The 20,956-nt window shown below is 51.2% G+C and overlaps 1 protein-coding gene and 1 long non-coding RNA gene across 3 annotated transcripts in view; one reads left to right on the top strand and one right to left on the bottom strand.

Annotated features, from left to right (window-relative positions):
- Window positions 1–3,669, bottom strand: part of FCHO1 (FCH and mu domain containing endocytic adaptor 1) — a 39,654-nt gene extending 35,985 nt beyond the window's left edge. The window contains exon 1 of the mRNA XM_055239286.2: window positions 3,580–3,669. The gene's annotated coding sequence lies outside the window, so the exon portion shown is untranslated. The remainder of the gene's footprint in view (window positions 1–3,579) is intronic.
- LOC134732307 (uncharacterized) lies at window positions 6–20,274 on the top strand. 2 transcript variants are annotated; one of them, XR_010115336.1, is made up of 5 exons: window positions 6–83; window positions 2,031–2,111; window positions 5,734–5,876; window positions 6,439–6,582; window positions 19,738–20,274. It is a non-coding gene; the product is annotated as an uncharacterized lncRNA (long non-coding RNA). The 2 variants fall into 2 exon arrangements; XR_010115335.1 differs by having other exon boundaries at window positions 19–83; window positions 2,013–2,111.
- Window positions 20,275–20,956: the final 682 nt, after the last annotated feature.

The following is a 20,956-nucleotide window of genomic DNA, read 5'->3' as shown; positions in this document are numbered from 1 at the left end:
CCCCGCCTACCATCCAACCGCCACCTTTCCTCCCCCGCCCGATCAGCACCCGTGGGACCTCCCTGGAACCATGTAGGCCATGGGTGAGTAAACAACAGGCGCTTGAACCTGGAGCCCCCCAGCCTGAACCTGGAGCTGTTCTTACCAAATAAATATTAATCATGGCAATTGGGAAATAACTGAGCACCAACCCTGGCCCAGGCATCCGACATCTCGCCATTCCGAGGTGGGCCGATACCCGCTTCACAGACTGGGCAAACTGAGGCTCAGAGAGGGAAATGCGCTCAGAAAGGGGAAGACATGGCCAGGCGCGGTGGCTCACGCCTGTAATCCCAGCACTTTGGGAGGCCGAGGTGGGCGGATCACGAGGTCAAGAGATCGAGACTATCCTGGCCAACACAGTGAAACCCCGTCTCTACTAAAAATACAAAAATTAGCTGGGCGTGGTGGCCCATGCCTGTAGTCCCAGCTACTCGGGAGGCTGAGGCAGGAGAATCACTTGAATCCGGGAGGCAGAGGTTGCAGTAAGCCAGGCGTTGCAGTGAGCCGAGATCGCGCCACTGCACTCCAGCCTGGTGACAGAGCGAGACTCCATCTCAAAAAAAAAAAAAGAAAGAAAGAAAGGGGAAGACATTTTTGTATTCATGAGCCCTTTCCTTCACTACAAAAGAAATTTAAAATTATATTTTAGGTGGTAGCTGATGCCTGGAATCCCAGCACTTTGGGAGGCTGAGGCAGGTGGATCGCTTGAGCCCAGGAGTTCGAGAACAGCCTGGGCTACATAGTGAAACCCCATCTCTACTAAAAATACGAAAGTTAGCTGGGTGGGGTGGCATATGCCTGTAATCCCAGCTACTTGGGAGGCCGAGGTGGGAGAATCGCTTGAACCCGGGAGATGGAGGTTGCAGTGAGCGGAGATCGAGCCACAGCACTCCAGCCTGGGCGACAGAGAGAGAGACTGTCTCAAAAACAAAACTATATTTTACAACTACATTGACATAAAGACAAAAATATTAATATTATACACAAAAATGTTTCCTTCAACCCAAAAGTTCATTTTTTTTCCCTTCGGATTTTAAAAGAAGTGAAAACATCAACCTAGGGACCCCTAAAAGCACTGTGAGCCTGAGACATTGGGCATTTTGGATCTGATGGAGAAGTCAGCCCTGCTAGAACCCAAGTCTCCCAGCCTGTACAGCACCAGCACAAAGCCCAGAGATGGCCGGAGATTTGCCCAAGGTCACACAGCACATTGCCAGCTGACTCAGAGGTCCCCATCCTGCCTTCCCAGCACCAAGTCTTGCAAACCTGGCGCTGAGACATGTGAGCAGCCCCAGAACAGATAAAACAAAGCAGGAACCACATCAGCAACAAAGGCAAGACCCGAGCTCCCATCCTGGGAATCGAGTGGTGCCTGGCTGGGTGGCCGGAGCCGCTGACGTCTTGCCTGGTGACTTTGGGCCACTCCTGACCTTCCAGGATCTGGCTTCCAGGATCCTGGGAAACAGGATCTCACATTTCCCTCTCTCTTGGACCCCAGTGTATGTACAGTAAGGCCAGTAGCAAGGGTTTTCTCATCCTTCCCACGGACCAGTCACTTGGTTCAAGCAGGTACCATGCTGTTTCAATGACCCACTATGTCATGTCTCCCCTCTTGGCCTCGCCACCTGGGCTGCGATCATTTAGACAATCTGGCTTGATTCTCACCACCGCACCTCAAGGCAGTGTCTTATCTCAACTAGCACCACAATGGGGAAACTGAGGCACATGCACCAGGTCACACAGTGACTTGGGCCGCCAAGTGGGAATCTGAGCTGGGGATTCTCAGGAATTTTCTGTCCTCCCCATGGGTCCCCTCCCTCTTCCTCAGTTCATTTGGCAAACATCTATTGAATGCCTACTGTGTACCTAACTTTCCCAGGTGCTGGAGCCTCCTCCTGGTCAGCTGTAACCCGATTTAAAGAACACTAATACTGTCATTAATATTATAATAATCATGTCTGTATTTACAGAGCTTCCTCCTCCCACAGACTCCTCCAATCTTCCCAGAGGAATTCAGCCCATTTCACAGAAGAACAAACCAAGGCACCAAGGGAAAAACACACACACAGGTAGAGGCAAATTCAAACCTGGGGGTGTCAGACTCCCAGTCCCGTGCCCACCGCTGGGAGGGTGCTCCAAGGGACAGGGGATGAGTTGGCCTGGCAACTCCTACCCCCTCCTGCCCAGGACCTCGCCCGAGAACAGGTTCGCCCCTGGCGTGGGTGATGGTATGTGGGTCAGGGTGTGCCCTAGGTGGCCCCACTGGTGAGACCAGGGCGGCGATGCCCCGTCCCAGCCACTGCAGCTTGGTCCTATGTTTTACTCCCTGCCCCCATGCCCTCAGCCCCAATATCAAGAGTGTCATCATCAACCCATTTTGCAGTGCAGTAAACTGAGGCTGAGAGGATAGCAAGGCACTGTGGGAGGGTCTCCAAACCCAATGCTGTCTTGACCCCAAACCACCCACGTGTTAAGCAAAAGAGTGAATCACCATTGGACAAAATGTGGGCTGGGTGAGTTCAGAATCTGTAAAATGCAGGGTCTGAAGCTCCCAACCTCAATTTTCAAAAGAGGAAACCGAGGTTCAGAAAGGTGCTGTCACCTGCCCAAGGTCACCAGTGAAGCAGGTCCATTGGACACTGCCTCCTGGTCCCTAGTGCGGCTGGGGCAGGTGACTCGGGGTATAAAAGGCAGATGGAGGGGCCCCCCACCCCCCAAGCCTCCTCCGCACCCCACTCGCAGCCAGCCTCTGGCAAGATCCTAATTTACCTCGATTTATTTTAATCCCCAGGAACAGATGCTAGCTGTACACCCCGCCCCTCAGTAAAAGAGGGACCCCCCCCCCCAAGTCCAGGCTCCAGGCCCTTCAAGGCCTGGCCTGGATAAACCGTGCCAGGCAGGGGGCCCCACACTGACCTCCTCCCAAAATTCCAACCTTGGGGTCCCCACAGAAGATGCCAGTGAAACGCCCCCCACCCCATCCTTGAGGTCGGGGACTGGGATGAGGCAGGTTAGAGGAGGGGCCAGGTGACCCCCCAGCTCCTCCAGCCACCAGGCCTGGATAGGGGTTCACAGTGGAGGAAAAGGGAGGTGGGTCCCTCGTCTCGGTCCCCGGTGGTCTGCAGGCCGGAGCTGGGAAGAGGGAATTTGGGGGTGGTCCCCATCTCAGCCACCGCCCGGGGTTCCAGGCTGAAAGGGGAGCGGCGCCCTCATCTTTGCAGCCCCAGAACCCAGACCTAGGCTTAGAATAAAAGAATTTGGGGAGGGGTCTCGCGTCGTCGCCGCCCCCGTGCACGCTCGGTTCTAGGCCAGGAGACGGGGGATTTGGGGAGCGGTCCCCATTTCCGCCTGCGGACCCCCAGTTACCACTTGGGGGGGAAGCCGGGGCGCCCACCGCATAGCCCCCACCCCCTGCTCTCCATCCCTCGCGTCCCGCCGCGCCTTTGCCCTCCGCAGCCGCCGGGGCTGCAGGGCAAGGTGCGCGTGGGAGGCTGCGCGGGCCAGGGTGTCCCGGGGGTTCCAGGGGGCAACACTCACCTCCTGAGCTCGGGCCAAGCCCCGCGCTCGCCGCCACCTGCGGCTTGGTCGCTGACACCCGAGCCCGCCCCGCCCCTCCCTCCGCGGCTGCGGCGCGGCTGCCGGCGGGCTCCGCCCCCGGGGCGTGGCCCAGAAAGTCCCCACCCCCCCGCGACGGCGCCAGGAGGCAGGGCGGGCGCTGATCCCGCGCGGTCCCCCATTGGGCCATTTAGGCGGCCAGCTCCGCCAGCCCAGCGCGCTGATTGGTCCAGCCGAAGACCAGGATCCTCTTTATATTCCCCCCACTTACGCCACCCGCAGTCTATTTGCATAATTTAAAGAAACAGGCGCCACTCTTTCGCCCTGAGACTCAGTGGTAAGGGGTAAGGAGCGACCAACGTTTATTGAGCACCCAGGCAGGGCTCATTTGATGACCCCCCACAAGCCTGTAACCGGGACATTATTGGTCTTTATTTTACAAATGGGAAATCTGAGGCTCAGAGAGGGCAAGGTCTTGCTTGGAGGCCACACAGCAAGTCTACAGCCAGCCTAGGGCAGCCCCGCGATCCGGCCCCTTGCAGAGGAGGTCATCCCCTCATGGAGTTCGAACTCGATCGCTTGAGGTTAGGAGTTCAAGACCAGCCTGGCCAACATGGTGAAACCCTGTCTCTACTAAAAATACAAAAATTAGCTGGGCATGGTGGCAGGCGCCTGTAATCTCAGCTACTTGGGAGGCTGAGGCAGAAGAATCACTTGAACCCGAGAGGTGGAGGTTGCAGTGAGCCGAGATCACATCACTGCACTCCAGCCTGGGCGACAAGAGTGAGACTTCGTTTTAAAAAACAAACAAACAAACAAAAACAAAGGAAAAGAAATAAACTTACACAACACCCGCCAGTCCCCCATCCTACCCTCTGCTTAGGGACAGGGCACCTGGCTGATTTTCTTGCCCCTCCACCAGCCTCCCAGGCTCAGTCAGGGCAGCCCAGGAGCACAGACCAGAAGCTTGGGAGGCCCTAAGGATCTTCTCTTCCCTTCATCACCAGCATTTCATCCTGTGGATTCAGTGTCTCTGAAACAGTTCCAAATTGTCCATTTTCCTACACCCCACAGCGGTCCCGGCGAAGACCCAATTATCTTCAGCCTGGATGCTGTCTCGGTTTCCTATTTGTGTTTCTTGTTCCCTCCATCCCAGCCCTAGACAGTCTCTATTCTCCAAGACAACTATAGTTGTTCTTTCTTTTCTTTCTTTTTTTGTTTAGAGACAAGGTCTTGCTCAGTTGCCCAGGCTGGAGTGCAGTGGCGTGATCATAGCTCACTGCAGCCTCAAACTCCCAGGCTTAAGCGATCTGCCTGCCTCAGCCTTCCACAATGTTGGGACAACAGGCGTGAAGCACTGAAACTGGCCAGTTCCTTTTATTTCCAAAGAAACCTTTTATTTTAGAGCAGTTTTAGAATTATTGTGAAGAGAGTACAGAGAGTTAGTTCCTGTATACCCCACACCCAGCTTCTCCTATTATTTTTTTCTGTAATTTTTTTTTTTTAACAGAGACAGGGTGTCCCTATGTTGCCCAGGCTGGTATCAAACCCCTGGGGTAAAGCAATCCTCCCACCTCAGCCACCCAAAGTGCTGGGATTAACAGTCATGAGCCACTGTGCCTGGTCTATTATTATTATTGGTAGTAGTATTTGAGATGGAGTCTCGCTCTGTTACCCAGGCTGGAGTGCAGTGGCACAATCTTGGCTCACTGCAAGCTCTGCCTCCTGGGTTCACACCATTCTCCTGCCTCAGCCTCCCAAGTAGCTGGGACTATAGGCACCCACCACCACACCTGGCTAATTTTTTGTATTTTTAGTAGAGACGGGGTTTCGCTGTGTTAGCCAGGATGGTCTCGATCTCCTGACCTCGTGATCCGCCTGCCTCGGCCTCCCAAAGTGCTGGGATTACAGGTGTAAGCCACCGTGCCCGGCGTATTATTATTATTATTAATTTATTTATTTGGTGAGATGGGGTCTTGCTCTTGACACCTAGGCTGAAGTGCAGTAGTGCCATCTCAGCTCACTGCAACCTCTGCCTCCCGGGCTCAAGCAATCCTCCCACCTCAGTATCCCGAGTAGCTGGGATTACAGGCACGCACCACCACATCCAGCTAATTTTTGTATTTTTTTGTACAGACGGAGTTTCACCATGTTGTCCAAGCTGGTCTTGAACTCCTGAGCTCACTCCATCCTCCCTGCTCATCCTCCCAAAGTGCTGGGATTATAGGCGTGAGCCACTGTACCTGGCCTGCTTCCCCCATGATTAACACCTTCCATTGGTATGTCCATTTGTTACAATGTCTTTTTTCTTTTTCTTTTTTTTTTTTTTCTTTGAGACGGAGTCTCACTCTGTTGGCCAGGCTGGAGTGCAATGGTGCCATCTCAGCTCACTGCAACCTCCACCGCCCGGGTTCAAGCAATTCTCCTGCCTCAGCCTCCCGAGTAGCTGGGATTACAGGCACACACCACCACACCCAGCTAATTTTTGTATTTTTAGTAGAAATGGGGTTTCGTCATGTTGGCCAGGCTGGTCTCGAACTCCTAACCTCGGGTGATCTGCCTGCCTCGGCCTTCCAAGGTGCTGGGATTACAGGAGTGAGCCACTGCGCCCGGCCCGCCTCCCACATGATTATCACCTTCCACTGGTATGGCCATTGGTTGCAATGTGTTTTTTCTGTCCTAGAATCTTACGTGACATTTACTCCTTGTGTCTCCTTAGGCTGTTCTGGGGTGTGACGGTTTGTCAAACTGTCTTGTTTTTGGGGAGAGTTTTGAGGAATGGTGGTCAGGTGTTCTATAGAATGTCCTTCCACTGAGGTTTCTCTGATGTCTTTCTCACAGTTAAATGAGTGTGATGGATTTGGGGAAGGAAGAACACAGAAGTGAAGCACCCATCTCATCACACCATATCAAAGGCACAAACTGTCAACATGACTTACTCTGCTGGTGTTGACCTTGATTTCCTGGCCGAATGGCATCTGTCAGGTTTGGGGGCTTTTTTTGGTTTTTGTTTTGTTTGTTTGTTTTTTGTTTCTTTGTTTTCTTGAGACAGAGTCTCACTCTGTTGCCAGGCTGGAGTGCAGTGGCGCAATCTCGGCTCACTGCAACCTCCACTTCCCAGGTTCAAGCTATTCTTCTGCCTCAGCCTCCTTAGCAGCTGGGATTATAGGCGCCCGCGACCACGCCCAGCTAAGTTTTATATTTTTAGCAGAGACGGGGTTTTACCATATTGGCCAGGCTGGTCGTGAACTCATGACCTCAGGTTATCCCCCCGCCTCGGCCTCCCAATGTGCTGGGATCACAAGCATGAGCCACCGCGCCTGGCCAATGTGTACTTGTTACTGGGGTGACGTGTCTTGTAGGCCCTGTCTGCAGACAGAGCAGGGAGCTATATGTGTGTGTATATGTATATACACATCTAGACATATTTTGCTGTAACTATCTATGTTGGGTTGAACATGCGCTCAGCCTCCTCCCCTTGCTTGTCTGTGATCTTCTGCTTTATCTCTGAGAAACCTGGCTCCCACCATCAGCCCTCCAAAGTAGGAGGCAGGACTCAACTCCAGAGGTGGGGCTGCGACATTGGACCAAATTGAGGACTAGCTATTATAAAACAGACCCCCAGGGAAGGGGCTTTCCTTAAGACATGCCCACCGGTGTGCCATGTCAGTTTACCATTGCCATGACAACATGCAGAAGTTACCACCCTTTTCCATGGCAACAACCCTGATGACTCAGAAGTTGTCACCCTTTTCCTGGAAGTTTCTGCATAAACTGCCCCTTAATTTGCGTGTGTATATATATATATATATATATATATTCTTTTTTTTTTTTTTTTTTTTTTTTTTTGCAATGGTGTCTTGCTCTGTTGCCCAGGCTGGAGTGCAGTGGCATAATCTCAGCTCACTGCAACCTCTGGCTCCAGGGTTCAAGAGATTCTCCTGTCTCCGCCTCCCAAGTAGCTGGAATTACAGGCACACACCACCATGCCTAGCTAATTTTTGTATTTTTAGTAGACACGGGGTTTCACCATGTTGGCCAGGCTGGTCTCAAACTCCTGACCTTAGGTGATCCACCCACCTCTCAAAGCGCTAGGATTACAGGCTTGAGCCACCACGCCTGGCCTTCATTTGCATATAATTAAAAGTGGGTATACATATGAGTGCAGCTGTGCCTGTGAGCTACTATTCTGGGCGCACTGCCTATGCAGAGTGGTCTCGCTCAGCAAGGAACAGCACCTCTGATGCTGCTCTACACGGCCATTTCAGTAAATGCTGCTGTTTAGGGCCAGGCGCAGTGTAATCCCAGCACTTTGGGAGGCCGAGGTGGGTGGATCACCTGAGGTCAAGAGTTCGAGACCAGCCTGGCCAACATGGCGAAACCCTGTCTGTACTAAAAATACAGAAATTAGCCGGGCATGGTGGCTCATGCCTATAATCCCAGCTATTCGGGAGGCTGGGGCTGGAAGATCGCTTGAGCCACGGAGTTGGAGGCTGCAGTGAGCTATCACCAGGCCACTGCCCTCCAGCCTGGGCAACAGCGAGACTTTGTCTCAAAAAAAAAATAGACAAGACCTAGTGGTGGGCACCTGTAGTCTCAGCTACTTCAGAGGCTGAGGCATGAGATTCACTTGATACTGGGAGTTGGAGGTTGTAATGAGCCGAAATGGTGCCACTGCACTCCAGTCTGGGTGACAGAGTGAGACCCTGTCTCAAAAAAAAAAAAAAAAGAAAAGGCCGGGCGTGGTGGCTCACGCCTATAATCCCAGCACTTTGGGAGGCCAAGATGGGCGGATCACCTGAGGTCAGGAGCTCAAGACCATTCTGGCCAATACGATGAAGCCCCATCTCTAATAAGAACAAAAAAATTAGCTGGGTGTGGTGGCAGGCACCTGTAATCCCAGCTACTTTGAACGATGAGGCAGGAGAATTGCTTGAACCCAGGAGGCGGAGGTTGCAGTGAGTCAAGATCATGCCATTGCACTCCAAGAGCTAAACTCCATCTCAAAAAAAAAAGAAGAAGAAAACGTTGCTGTTTACCAGCCTGGGCAACATGGCCAAACCCCATCTCTACAAAAAAAAAAAAAAAAAAAAAAAATACAAAAATTAGGCCAGGTGCGGTGGCTCAAACCTGTAATCCTGGCACTTTGTGAGGCCCAGGTGGGAAGATCACGTGAGCTCAGGAGTTTGAGACCAGCCTGGGCAAAATGGTGAAACCCTGCCTGTGCCAAAAATACAAAAAATTAGCTGGGCTCCATGGCTTGTGCCTGTAGACCCAGCTACTTGGGAGGCTGAGGTGGGAGGATCCCTTGAGTCCAGGAGGCAGAGGGAGCAGTGAGCGGAGATCACGTCACTGCACTCCAGCCTGGGTGACAGAGCAAGACCCTATCTCAAAAAAAAAAAAAAAAATTAGGTGGGCATAGTGGCATGTGCCTGTGGTCCAAGCTTCTCAGGAGGTTGAGATGGGAGGACTCCTGGAGGCTTCAATGAGCCAAGATCATGGCATTGCACTCCAACATGGGCATGAGAGTGAGAACCTATCTAAAAAAAAAAGAAAAGAAAAGTTGCTATTTAACACAATTGACTTGCCCTCGAATTCCTTCCTGGGGGAAGCCAAGAACCCTCCCAGACTAAGCCCCAATTTTGAGGTTTGCCTGTCCTCATCACCTTCACGTGCTCAGCTGTTCCATTGAAGTGCACGTGTGTAGCGATTCCAGAATGTTTAACTGGGACCCACAGCAGGGTTTCAAACAGAAACTGATCACCTTCTTCTCCAGCTTGAAACACTCCCCAGACTCCCCAGCACTCTTGGTAAAAACTGCAAACCTGTCTCAGCAGCCCATCATGTTTATGGGGTCCAGCCCTCCCTACATTCCTGTCCTCACCTCTCTCTACCCACCTCAATGCAGGGGGCACAAAAACAGTTCCATCTCAGGGCCCATGTGACTGGTAACTTTCCTACCTTGAGCTCTTAGTTCCTGTTTGGTCCCCTCCTCCAGGAAGCCCTCCATCTAGGCTCCCAGGCTCCTTTCCCACCTTTAGCTCTTGTGCTCCCCTCCTCCAGGAAGCCCTCCTTCTGGCCTCCCAGGCTCCTGTCCCATCTTTAGCTCTTAGTTCCTATGTGGTCCCCTCCTCCAGGAAGTCCTCCTTCTGGCATCCCAGATTTCCTTCCCACCTTTAGCTCTTAGTTCCTATGTGGTCCCCTCCTTCAAGAAGCCCTCCAGCTAGCTTCCCAGGCTCCTAAAAACCCATCTGGCTTTCCTTCCAAGCCAGTGCTGATCCCCCAGGACTGGGATGTTATGTTAGGCATTGCCCCCTCCCCCTCCAGCCTGGGAGCTTCTTGGGGGCCCTGGTACCATCCACACCTGTCAGGTGAGGTCTGAACTGCATCCACACTCCCCCAGACACTCCACTCCCAAGCCTGGGCCAGGGGAAACCGAGCTCAGAGAAAGTAAGCTACTCTTGGAAGTCACACAGCAAACACATGTCAGAGGCAGGACTTGACATGGGTGTGCTGGTACCACAGCTCACACCTGCCCTGGGCCCAGATCCCAAAGGATGCTGTAGGGGGTGGGGAGGACAGGATGACATAGGTCAGGCCTGTCTGGGGTGCCTGGGGCCGAACAGGCCAGGGAAGAAAACTCAGGGGTCCAGTTGCCAAAACAGCCCAAGGCTCCCTGCTCTTCCTGGAGGTTCAGGCCAAATTTCTTATTTCTGAGATTGGGGAAGAGGAGAAGCTCAGAGAGGTTAAGTAACATTCCCAAGGTCACCTAGCAGTGCTGCCAAGCTGGGGCACAACCAACATTTCCCAAGAACCTGCTGTGTGGGTACAGGTACTGGGTCCTGTCCTGGGCAGCGGGCACCCAGAAACAACCAAGATGGAGAGGGTGCAGCTCTCATGGGCTCACAGTTGGGGGAATCAATATAAACATATTGACATATAAACATATAAACAAGTAAGAGTCTGCTAGGGTTGTGGACTAAAAGGAAATACAACAGGGAGACGTGCTGGTGGACAGGACGACATTTATTTATTTATTTACTTATTTATTTATTTATTTATTTTGAGATGAAGTCTCGCTTTTGTCCCCCAGCCTGGAGTGCAATGGCGCGATCTCGGCTCACTGCAACCTCCGTCTCCCGAGTTCAAGCGATTCTCCTGCCTCAGTCCCCTGAGTAGCTGGGATTACAAGCGCCCGCCACCATGCCCAGCTAGTTTTCGTATTTTTAGTAGAGACGGGGTTTCACCATGTTGACCAGGCTGGTCTCAAACTCCTGACCTCAGGTGATCCCAAAGTGCTGGGATTACAGGCGTGAGCCACTGCGCCCGGCCTTATTTGTTTATTTTGAGACAGTCTCACACTGTTGCCCAGGCCATCTCAGCTCACTGCAACCTTCGCCTCCCAGGTTCAAGCAATTCTCCTGCCTTATCTTCTCGAGTAGCTGGGATTACAGGCACCCACCACCACGCCCGAATTTTTTTTTTTTTTTTTTTGAGACGGAGTTTTGCTTTTGTCACCCAGGCTGGAGTGCAGTGACACAATCTCGGGTGACTGCGACCTCTGCCTCCCGGGTTCAAGTGATTCTCCTGCCTCAGGCTCTGGACTAGCTGGGATTACAGGTGTGTGCCACCATGCCCCGCTAACCATGTTGGTCAGGCTGGTCTCAAACTCCTGACCTCAGGTGAGCCACCCGCCTCACCCTCCCAAAGTGCTAGGATGACAGGAGTGAGACACTGCGTCCGGCCCTAATTTTTGTATTTTTAGTAGAGATGGGGTATGACTATGTTGGCCATGCTGTTCTCGAAGTCCCGACCTTTGGTGATCCGCCTGCCTCAGCTTCCCAAAGTGCTGGGATGACAGGCATGAGCCACCATGCCTGGCCAGGATACTTTTAAGAGAGGGAGTCAGGAAGGGTCCAGGCAGTGGACTAAGAGGTAGCAAGGAGGGCTACCTGGAGGAGGTACCATAGCAGGCAGGGCTCCACCACGCCCTGCCCCATCACTGCCTCTCTCTGGGAAGAGCTGACATCTTCCCAGAAATGAGCTCTGGCCACGCTCCACTAGGACCTGGCATCCCCACCCCCACCCCTCTCCCACTGGTGGGCCTCTCCCAAGTCCACTTTAAGCCCGCTTCCCCTGCGTCTCCCCTCCCCCAGGGCCCCATGGGATTTGGTCCCAGCTGCTCAGTGAGGCCTCCAGGCAGCTGCCTCCCACACTCTTCCCCCTTTGCGGGGGCTTCAATGTCACCCTTCTCTCGGTTCCTCCAGCAAACTAGGCCTTTGCCTCTGCTGGTCCCTCCTCCAGGAGCACCCTTCCCCTTCCCTAATAAGGCTCAGCCTTTTGCATCCTTGGGAAGCCTCCTTTAACCCCCAAGGCGGCAGCGCTAAAAGGCTTCCTCTGAGCCCTCGAGGTGTGCGTGCCACTTCCCCACACCTCACACCATGGGCTGCTGCTTCTTTGTGTTTCGCTCGCCCACTTGACACTGTTTGCCCAGTGGGAGGAACTTTCAACAGTTTTTGTTTTTATTTTGTTTTGAGACAGAATCTTGCTCTGTTGCCCAGGCTGGAGTGCAGTGGTGCGATCTCAGCCTACTGCAACCTCTGCCTCCAGGTTCAAGCAATTCTTCTGCCTCGGAGTAGCTGGGATTACAAGACGTGCACAAGCACACCTGGCTAATTTTTGTATTTTTAGTAGAGACAGGGTTTCTCCATGTTGGCCAGGCTGGTCTTGAACTCCTGACCTCAAGTGATGCGCCTGCCTCAGCCTCCCAAAGTACTGGGATTACAGGCTTGAGCCACTGCACCTGGCCTAAAAAGCTTTCTTGAGAGTCAACTGGCAAGGAAGCAGTAGGTGAAGTTCAAATCTGTCTCTTCAAGCTGGAGCTTGGGGGCAGGTTTCATAGGCAGAGGGTTACCATGGGGGAGATACAGAAATGCAATGAGGGTGATACGACTGCATCACGTGCAGGGGTGATGATGCGTTTTTGGTGCTCAAGTCCACACTGCAATAAACAAGGCACTGCCCTCCCCCTTTTATTTTTTGAGACAGGGTCTTGCTGTGTTGCCCAGGCTAGAGTGCAATGGCGAAATCACAGCTAACTGTAGCCTCAACCTCCGGGGGCTCAAGTGATCTTCCCACCCCAGCCTCCCAAGTAGCTGGGACTACAGGCGTATGCCACCACACCCAGCTAATTTTTGTATTTTTTTGTAGACGGGGTCTCACTATGTTGACCAGGCTAGTCTCCAACTCCTGGGCATGAGACACCACACCCAGCTTTCTCTTTTTAATTTGGTCCCCATTCCTTTTTTTTTTTTTTTTTCTTGAGATGGAGCCTCGCTCTGTCACCCAGGCTGGAGTGTGGCAGTGTGATCTCAGCTCACTGTAATCTCCGCTTCCTGGGTTCAAGCAATTCTCCCTGCCTCAGCCTCCCGAGTAGCTGGGATTACAGGTGCGCACCACCATGCCCCATTAGTTTCTTTTGTATTTTTAGTAGAGACGGGGTTTCACCATGTTGGCCAGGCTCAAACTCCTGACCTCAGGTGATCCGTCTGCCTGGGCCTCCCAAAGTGCTGGGATTACAGGTGTGAGCCATCACGCCTGGCATAGTCCCCATTCCTTGATCTGAGTACTTGGGTTCTACCTGTGGTTGACTTTTTCATTCCACTCAAGGGTTATGAATTGGGCATGCTTTGTTCATCTGTTAATGCTCCAGCGATATGTGACTTGCACCCTGGGGGTCCATTGCACTGAAAAACAACTCATCATTTTGTTACTAACAAAGCTGAACCAGATTGGACTGGTTCTATGTTTATACCACACCCATTTGCTGTAGTCTGTTCAGCCTACAACAAAGGAATTCAGTGGTCTGGACAGACTATATGGCTTACCATACCAACAAAGTTTACTCTTTGGCTTTTTTTTTTTTTTTTTCTTTTTTTTCAGAGTCTTGCTCTGTCGCCCAGGCTGGAATGCAGTGGCACGATCACCTCACTACAATGTCCTTCCTCCCACGTTTAAGTGATTCTCCTGCCTCAGCCTCCTCTCAGGTAGCTGGGATTACAGGCATGTGCCACCATGCCTGGCTAATTTTTGTATTTTTAGTGGAGATGGGGTTTCACCACATTGCCCAAGTTTGGGGTCTTGAACTCCTGACCTCAAGTGATCTGCCCACCTCAGCCTCCCAAAGTGCTGGGATTACAGGCATGAACCACCGTGCCCAGGCTTTTGCCTTTTGCCTTTTAACTAGAGATTTTTGTCCATTTACATTTGTTGAAATGACTGGAAAGTTCTATGTACTTTCCTCATCTTATTTTGGGCTATTTGTACCCCTTCCGTATGAGCCTTAGGTGGGAATATATCTTCTTCATTCTAATTTTACCCCCTCTATTATGTGGAAGTCATAGACTAATTCTGTTCTCCTAGTATTTACTGCAAAATCTTTAACATTTCTCCTATGCTCACCCAAGTAATATGTTAACCTCCCCACAAAGATTTTAAGACCCTCTTCCTCCACTCAGCTCTTCCTATTTGCCATTGTTGTTGAAGTTTAGTTTTTAATCCTATCGCATTGGACATTATAATTATTTTTAATGGTGGTTATTTTTTATGGATTCACCCACAAATTTTGTACTTTTCTGCTCGCCGATTCCTTCTGCATGTCAGCCTTCTACCTAGATCACTTTCTTTCTGCCTGAAAAACTTGCTCAGAATTTCCTTCAATGAGGGTCTGCAGGAGATAAATTCTCAGCTGCTGTCTTCATTTCATTCTCATCCTCCAAATTTATTTATTTATTTATTTTAGAGACAGGGTCTCACTTTGTTTCCCAGGCTGCTGTACAGTGGTGTGATCATAGCTCACTGCAGCCTCCTACTCCTGGGCTCAAGCTATCCTCCCATATCAGCCTCCCATGTAGCTGGGAATACAGGTATGTGCCACCACACTTGACTAATTTAAAAATTTATTTTTGTTTGGGTGCAGTGGCTCACGCCTGTAATCCCAGCACTTTGGGAGGCCGAGGCAGGCAGATCACCTGAGGCCAGGAGTTTGAGGCTAGCCTGACCAACATGGTGAAATCCCATCTATATTAAAAATACAAAATTAGCTGGGTGTGATGGTGCATGCCTGTAATCCCAGCTACTCGGGAGGCTGAGACAGGAGAATCGCTTGAACCCGCGAGGCAGAGGTTGCAGTGAGCTGAGATCATGCTGTTGCACTCCAGCCTGGACAAGAGTGAAACTCTGTCTCAAAAAAATAAATTAATTAAAAAAAAATATTTTCATTTTCATGGTGATGGGGGGGTCTTGCAATGTTGTCCAGGCTGGTGTTGAACTCCTAACCTCAAGCCATCCTCCTGCCTCAGCCTCCCAAAGTGTTGGGATTACAGGGATGAGCCACTGCGCCCAGCCTGGACTGCTTTGAACCATGTTGTCTACTTGAGGACTTTCAGACACCCAGATCATGTGGTTGGAGTTGCAAATTCATGTGAGGTTACGTATCCTCAGATAAGATTTCACTCCCTCTTCCTAACAGCAAAGTCTGAGATACCAAGTTTCCTTTCAGTTCTTGGGACATGTGTGTTAAGGAACTTATTTTGATTTCCAGTTCACTTTTATGTTGAGTGGGCACATTTTGAGGCCTTACCAGACTCAAACCCACCTTGTCTGACGCCTAAGCTATCCCCTCCTGGGGCTACAATGACATTTTGGCCTTATTATTCTTTTTTTTTTTTTGAGACGGAGTCTTGCTCTGTCACCCACACTGGAGTGCAGTGGCGCAATCTCGGCTCACTGCAAGCTCCGCCTCCCGGGTTCACGCCATTCTCCTGCCTCAGCCTCTCCGAGTAGCTGGGACTACAGGCGCCCGCCACCACGCCCGGCTAATTTTTTTGTATTTTTAGTAGAGACGGGGTTTCACTGTGGTCTCGATCTCCTGACCTCGTGATCTGCCCGCCTTGGCCTCCCAAAGTGCTGGGATTACAAGCATGAGCCACCGCGCCTGGCCGGCCTTATTATTCTTTATTTTCTGGTTACCTTGCTGATAAATTAATAAAGACTTAACTTGTTTTAACTCAGCATTTTTGGTTGTTTTTATTGGTTCCATGTTTGGGAAATTTATCCAGCTCCATCTTTCAGTTCCCCAATTTTCTCTTCAACTCTCTCAAATTTACTATTAAACTATTCAACTATAAAATTAAGAATTTAAAAAAGTCTTTTTTCTTTTCTTCTTTTTTTTTTTTGAGACAGAGTCTTGGTCTGTTGCTCAGGCTGAAGTGCCGTGTGCAGTGGTGCAATCATGGCTCACTGCAGCCTCGACCTCCTGGACTCAAGCAATCTGCCAGGCTCAGCCTCCCAAAGTGCTGGGATTACAGGCATGAGCCACAGCACCTGGCCCAGCTTCTTCGTTTCTCTATTTGCTCTTCATCTTGAGAATCTAGTCCACCATGTGGTCAGAAGCTGAAATTCATGGCACTTCTCATCCATGGGTTTAGGCCCCCTCCATGGAGATTGTAGAACTCCAAGAGGAATCAGGATGTGGAAATAGCTGGAAATGAAGTTCTTCTTTCATAAATAAAAGGAAAGAGAAAGGATGTGCCTGACAAGATATTAAGACACATAAAGCGGCCGGGCCCGGTGGCTCACACCTGTAATCCCAGCACTTTGGGAGGCTGAGGCGGGCGGATCACGAGGTCAGGAGTTTGAGACCAGCTTGGCCAATATGGTAAAATCCCGTCTCTACTAAAAATACAAAAATTAGCTGAGTGTGGTAGCACGTGCCTGTAGTCCCAGCTACTCAGGAGGCTGAGGCAAGAGAATCAGCTGAACCTGGGAGGCGGAGGTTGCAGTGAGCCGAGATTGTGCCATTGCACTCCAGCCTGGGCAACAGAGCAAGACTCTGTCTCAAAAAAAAAAAAAAAAAAGACACGCAAAGCTAGGCTGGGCACAGTGGCTCACGCCTGTAATCCCAGCACTTTGGGAGGCCAAGGTGGGCAGACCACTTGAGGTCAGGAGTTCGAGACCAGCCTGGTCAACATGGTGAAACTCTTGACTCTACTAAAAAAATACAAAAACTAGCTGGGTGTGGTGGTGCATGCCTGTAATCCTAGATACTTAGGAGGAGGCTGAGGCAGAAGTATCACTTGAACCTGGAAGGCGGAGGCTACAGTGAGGCGAGATCATACCACTGCACTGCACTCCAGCCTGGCGACAGAGCGAGACTCCATAAAAACAAAACAAAACAAAACGGAAAAACAACACACACAAAGCTACACCAAGGAAAAGGAAAACAACAAGGACTTGGCCAGAAAAGTTGGTGATGGATTAGAGCAGATTTGGAAACAGATGCAGACCCACAGGGGACCTTATTTAAGGAGGACAAGGCATTTCAAATCCATATACAGCAAAGGACAATCGAGGAGCCCTTGGGGTGAGTCAACTTCTATCCCTCTCTTCAATCCCAAGTAAATCTTAGGATAAAAGTTGAAATTATGAAAAAGAAAAAAACATAGGAGAATTTGTACTAACAGTGGGAAACACCTCTCAAAGCACAAAAGAGAGACATTTAAAACTGCAGTTTGGGCCGGGAGTGGTGGCTCACGCCTGTAATCCCAGCACTTTGGGAGGCCGAGGCAGGCAGATCACAAGGTCAGGAGTTTGAGACCATCCTGGCTAACACGGTGTCTACTAAAATTACACACAAAAAAAGTTAGCCGGGCATGGTGGTGGGCACCTGTAGTCCCAGCTACTTGGGAGGCTGAGGCAGGAGAATGGCGTGAACCCAGAAGGCAGAGCTTGCAGTGAGCCAAGATCACGCCACTGCACTCCAGCCTGGGCGACAGAGCGAGACTCTGTCTTAAAAAAAAAAAAAAATTGGGCCGGGCGCCGTGGCTCACTCTTGTAATCCCAGCACTTTGGGAGGCCGAGGTGGGAGGATCACTTGAGGCTAAAAGTTCGAGGCTGCAGTGACTGTGATCCCACCCACTGCACTCCAGCCTGGGCAAAAGAGACCGTCAAAAACATATATATATCTCTACAGCAAAACCATGCCTAAACAAAATGGAAAAGTACATTTGGAAAACATTTACCACATAAGTTTATTATCCCTAATTTAAAAGAGAAAATTGTGTAGGAATAAGAAAAAGACAAATACCCAATGAGAAAAATATCAAACCAGCTAATTAGAAAAAGGCCTGTAAGCCAGGCACAGTGGCTTATGCCTGTAAATCCCAGCACTTTGGGAGGCCAAGGTAGGAGGATCGCTTGAGCCCAGGTGTTCATGATCAGCCTGGGCAACATAGTGAGATCTCATCTCTACAAATAATAAAAGAAATTAGGCGGGTGTGGTGACGCACACCTGTGGTCCTAGTTCCTTGGGAGGCCGAGGTGGGAGGATCACTTGAGTCTGGGAGGTCGAGGCTGCAATGAGCCATGATCATGCCACTGCCCTCCAGCCTCAGCAACACAGTGAGGCCCCGTCTCAAAAGAAAAAAACAGGCTGAGCGCAGTGGCTCATGCCTGTAATCCTAGCACTCTGGGAGGCCAAGGCGGGTGGATCACCTGAGGTTAGGAGTTTGAGACCAGCCTGGCCAACGTGGCAAAACCCTGGCTCTACCAAAAATACAAAAAATTAGCCAGGCAGTCCCAGCTACTCAGGAGGCCGAGGTGGATCGCTTAAGCCCAGGAGGCAAAGGTTGCAGTGAGCCAACATTGCGCCACTGCAGTCCGGTCTAGGTGACTGAGCGAGACCCTGTCTCAAAAGAAAGAAGAAAAAAAGGCCTGGGCTGGGCACGGTGGCTCATGCCTGGAATCCCAGTACTTTGAGAGGCTGAAGTGGGCAGATCACTTGAGGCCAGGCGTTTGAGACCAGCTTGGTCAACATGGCAAAACCCCATTTCTACTAAAAATACAAAAATTAGCCGAGCATGGTGGAACATGCCTGTAATCCCAGCTACTCGGGAGGCTGAGGCACGAGAATTGCTTGAACCTGGGAGCCTGAGGTTGCTGTGAGCTGAGATCGCACCATTGCACTCCAGCCTGGGCAAGAGAGAGAAACTGTCTCAAAAAAAAAGCCCATAAATAGAAGGAAACCTCTCTGGTAATGGGACAATTGAAATAAGAACAAGTAGGCAGCAGGGGTCACTAGACAGTTTGGCCAAAACAAGAAACCCAGGGGAGTTGTCCTCATGTACAAATGGTGACCCTAGAAGAGGTCCATCTTTACCCTGGCAACAGAGAAAAGGCCATAACCTGAGTCCCAGCTGATGGGGGACTGGGCAGGGCTGGCTTTGCACTGCTGTGTCAACTCGCCTAGGCTGGGGCCTTTCTCCCAGGACTCCCATCCCTGTAAGTTTCTGCTGTGGAGGTGTGGAGGGTGGGTAGGTGGGAGTGGGAGGTGGCTGGCTGAGCTCAGCAATCTTGGCATCGATAGCAGGCATCGGACAGGAGGCAGCAGGCACAGGCAGGGCTCCTCTGCTCCACCTGCCTTTCCTGAGCACCTACCCTGTGACCATAAGACCCCGTGAAGGCGCCTGTCATCCCAGCATTTTGGGAGGCCAAGGCGGATGGATCATCTGAGCTCAGGAGTTCGAGACCAGCCTAGCCAACCTGGTGCAGCCCTGTCTCTACTAAAAATACAAAAATTAGCCGGGCATGGTGGCAGGCGCCTGTAATCCCCAGCTACTCAGGAGGCTGAGGCAGGGGAATCGCTTGAACTCGGAAGGCAGAGGTTGCAGTCAGCAGAGGTTGCAGTCAGCCAAGATTGCACCACTGTACTCCAGACTGGGTGACGAGAATGGAACTACATCTCAAGACAAACAAATAAACAGACCCCATGAAGATGGTCAGAGGTTCCCACTCAAACTCCTCATAACTAATCCTTTGTAAAGATCTGCATGCTGTTCATTGGCCTTACACAAGTCTTGAATCCCGAGTGTTACGAACTCAATACTTCTGTCTCCCCCAAATTTCTGTTTTGAAGCCCCACCCCCTCAATGGGATGCTATTAGGAGTTGGGGCCTTTGGGAGGTGATTAGGGTTAGATGAGGTCATGAGGGTGGGGTCCTTGTGATGGGATTAGAGCCCTTATGGGGAGGGACACAGCAGAGCTTGCTTCTTTCTCTCTCTGTCTCTCTCTCTCTCTACTAGGTGAAGACACAGCAAGAAGGCAGCTGTCTGCAAGCCAGGAAGACAGCCCTCACCTGAACCCAAGTTGGCCAGTAGCTTCACCTTGGACTCCCCAGCCTCCAGAACCATGAGAAAGAAATGTCAGAGCTGGGTGCAGTGGCTCATACCTGTCATCCAGCGTTTTGGGAGGTCAAGGTGGGAAGACTGCTTAAGCCTAGGAGTTCAAGACCAGCTTGGGAAACACAGCAAGACCCTGTCTACAAAAAAGTTGCCAGGCAGGCCGGGCGCGGTGGCTCATGCTTGTAATCCCAGCACTTTGGGAGGCCGAGGCGAGCGGATCACGAGGTCAGGAGATCGAGACCATGGTGAAACCCCGTCTCTACTAAAAATACAAAAAAAAAAAAATTAGCCGGGCGTGGTGGCGGGCGCCTGTAGTCCCAGCTACTCGGAGAGGCTGAGGCAGGAGAATGGCGTGAACCCGGGAGGTGGAGCTTGCAGTGAGCCGAGATTGTGCCACTGCACTCCAGCCTGGGTGACAGAGCGAGACTCCATCTCAAAAAAAAAAAGAAAAAAAAAAGTTGCCAGGCATGGTGGCCCAAAGTGCCTCGCTCTGTAGCCCAGGCTGGAGTGCAGTGGTGCGATCTCGGCTCACTGCAACCTCCAGCTCCCAGGTCCAAGTGATTCTCCTACCTCAGCCTCCCGAGTAGCTGGGATTACAGGCACGCACCACCACAATTGGCTAATTTTGGTATTTTTAGTAGAGATGGAGTTTCACCATGTTAGCCTGGCTGGTCTCGAACTCCTGACCTCAAGTGATCCGCCCACCTTGGCTTCCTAAAGTGCTGGGATTACAGGCGTGAGCCACTGCACCCGGCCAGTCTGTGGTATTTTATTATGACAGCCGGAGCTGAAGGAGACACTGATGACACCACCAGAGGAAGAAGTCCACAAAATCTCACAGAGCCACAAAAGTGATTCTGGCAGCCGTTTCCAGAGAGCAGGCAGTTTTGCTGACCCACTTAGGATGTGTGATGGATGCCATACTAGTTTCCTGTGGCTGCCATAACTAATAACCACAGACCAGGTACCTTCAAACAGGAATTTCTTCCCTCACTGTCTTGGGGATCCGAAGTCCAAAAATCAGGTCAGCAGAGCCATGCTCCCCACAGTGGCTTAGGGGAGGAAGCTTCCTTGCCTCTAGCAGTGGCTGGTGGCTCCTGGCATTCCCTGGCTTGTGGCC

This window comes from Symphalangus syndactylus, chromosome 13, assembly GCF_028878055.3.
Source record: "Symphalangus syndactylus isolate Jambi chromosome 13, NHGRI_mSymSyn1-v2.1_pri, whole genome shotgun sequence".
In the NCBI taxonomy this organism is placed as follows: Eukaryota; Metazoa; Chordata; class Mammalia; order Primates; family Hylobatidae; genus Symphalangus; species Symphalangus syndactylus.
Note: the sequence above shows the minus strand (reverse complement) of the source record. Positions and strands in the feature narration are given on the sequence as shown.